Source organism: Triticum dicoccoides, chromosome 7B (genome assembly GCF_002162155.2).
Source record: "Triticum dicoccoides isolate Atlit2015 ecotype Zavitan chromosome 7B, WEW_v2.0, whole genome shotgun sequence".
In the NCBI taxonomy this organism is placed as follows: domain Eukaryota; kingdom Viridiplantae; phylum Streptophyta; class Magnoliopsida; order Poales; family Poaceae; genus Triticum; species Triticum dicoccoides.
Window position 1 is genome coordinate 614,516,941 of NC_041393.1, and position 2,979 is coordinate 614,519,919.

The window sequence follows — 2,979 nt, forward strand, 5'->3', positions numbered from 1 at the left end:
ATACATCGACACGTGGCCCGGCCCAACAGAGGCCCATTCCTGTGAAAAGGCCGGCCCGTTTGACTTGGTCAAAAGGTGACGGGCCGGCCCATGGAAAGCCTGTTAATGGCCTGTTCGCATATAGCCCATTTACAGCCCGCTAACCCAAGGCCCATTACGCCCTACCCGAATTAGGCCTAGTAGCGTCATCTGGGCCATCCAATATGATTCCAGCCCGTTTTCACTTCCGGCGCATGTATGGCCCATGACGTCTTTCGGCCCATATGAGGCCCTATGTAACTCTTGGCCTATTAACGGCCCGTGGTGAAACTGGCCCGCAATGAACAGTGTATCACTTTAGACCCATTAATGGCCCGTGGTGAAACTGGCCCATAATGAACAGTGTATCACTTTATACCCATTAATGGCCCGTTATTCAGTTGGGCTATTTCCAGCCCATGTTATCTTTCGGCTTTCTTAGAGCCCATTTATTCTTGGGCTCATTTCGAGCATTAGTTTACTTACGGCCCGTTACTGTAATTTTCTTCTTGTGGGCCAAATTCAGCGTGTGGTTACAGTCGGCCCGTTTGTGGTCCGTTAATACATTGGGCCGTTTTCATAGCGTCATCAAATACAACCTATTAACGATGGCCCGTTATGGTCGGCCCATGAACGGACGATTCCAACTCTAGCCCGTTTACGGCCAAAATGCAGCCTGTTATTGGCGCATGTTTGGCCAATCGATCATACGGCCCGTATAAGGCCCATTGATGATAGGGCCCGTAGAAGGCCCATTGTTTCTACGGCCCGTAGAAGGCCCAATGTTTCCACGGCCCGTAGAAAGCCTACTGTTTCTACGGCCCGTAGAAGGCCCACTGTTTCTACGGCCCGTAGGAGGCCAAGTGTCACTACAGTAAATATTAGCACATGGTTATTGTGGCCTAGTTTTAAAAAATAGGTTATTGCAGCCACTAGCAAACCGCGGAAAAAGAACTGCACTGACTACAAGCAAAAAAATAAACAAGACAACAAGGAAATAAATAAGCAAGCAACTTATGCTAGGCTATCATGACTATTACACATATTACATCCATTGGGCATCAAAGTTCACCACTAGTGCAAATATAGGGAACACATCAGCATATAAACGCCGCAGCAAAACAAGTCCAGAACTGAAACCACTTCAGAAGAGTTCAAGAAACAATATCCTGGGTACTCATAATGCTGGCAAGATGCTTAGCAAGCTTATTAACTTTCTCTTGTTTGGCGCTTAAATCCTCCAGCGCTTGCTGTTGCACAAGAAAGTACGCATCTGAATTCTGCACGGACTTCCTCAGTCCTTCGGCTTCTTGCCGCAGCACAGATGACTGATGCCTTTCAGCTTGTAGCTGAGACTGAAGAATCCGAAGTGATTCAGGCAGCGAGTTCAAAGAGCTTGTGCCAGCGGTACTGGCCAGTAACTCGAACACTACATCAACGCAGGACTGTGGGGTTTTCTCACTGTCTACAAGATCGTTTTTATCACCTTTCTTGGAGACCAACAGGATTTCTCACTATCTTGAACCTTATCTGCATTACTTTCTCTACCATTGCATACTGGGGTGCTCTTCTCCAATATTCTGTTTGCATACTACAAGAGAAACAAGCAGACACATCACAGGTTTAGCTTGTAGTATACCAAACTCATTTTGGTAAACCGGTTCAGTAGTAAGGTGGACAGGATAACAGCATGAAACAAACATATATCTATGTACTATGGTCACTGTATTGTCCATATCATTCTAGTTTATGTTCCCTAATCAAGATAGAGACATAGTTCAACTCATATATTTTTAAGACACAACAACATAGACAAAATATAAGTGTGAGAAACTACACAACATTGGTAGCACTTGTAATGTGCATCACATGAGAACATAACTGTTTATACAACTTAAACTGAAATCAACATAGAGCAAGAAGTTAGAACAGCAATCCAGTTAAAGAAATAGGTTTAAAACATACCTGTTGCGCCATTGGAGTTTCAATTGGATCCTTCAAATTCGAAAGTAGTTGGTATGAGTAAATATAGTGATGCAACAGCAAAGGAGTATGGACCATAGCTACGGAATCTGACCTGAGAACAGTTGCTCTTCTGCTTTAAACGTGGAGTTTGGGTTAGCCGTGGTGGTCTTCTTGCTTTGGGCACTGCAGTAGCTTTACAAACTGCTCGTGTGGGGGTACTCTGTGGTGGACATGGTGCTTTGTCAACTATAAGTGGGTTACTATCCGCTGGGGTTGCAGTTAGATGGGTTGTAGCTGGTTCTCTGCCCAACGGTGTAAGTGTGCAATCTGGAAGAGTCTCGACTATGTGTGGTGGGGCTAGTTTGTGGGCCAGTACAACCATGGTTCTATCTGCATCGACGGGTAGCACTGTCTTTTGTGAAGAACGGGTTTTTGCTCCCTTAGATACTGCCATCACCCCCTCCAATTCAAATGGCTGATAAACAAGAAAAGAAATTGAACGTACAGACATTGTATGATAGACAGATGTGGTAATTCACATATATGTTGTCTAACCAAATAGGACAGCATGACACAATTTCACATATATGATGCCTAACTAAACAGGATAGCATGACACAGTTTCAGATATATGATGGATAACTTAACAGGATATAATGGCATAATTCAACATATGATGAGTACCTAAACAAGATGACATGAAAAAACTATATGATGTCTTTCTAAAATAGGTTGGGATGAAATAATTCACATACATGTTGTCTAAGTATACAGGATGACATGATATAATTGACATAATTGATTCATATAATAAGCAGCTGGCACTCGCATGTAAGATCTCTAAAGTAAGCAGATAGAATTCAATATTGTGCATATGATGTCTAAACTAAGCAATGCAAGACACCATATGCATCATATGAGAAATATAAACATTGCAACTTAGAGCATACACCTCAGGTGGGATATAGGACTGGTCATCTGTCTCTGAATCCTCCT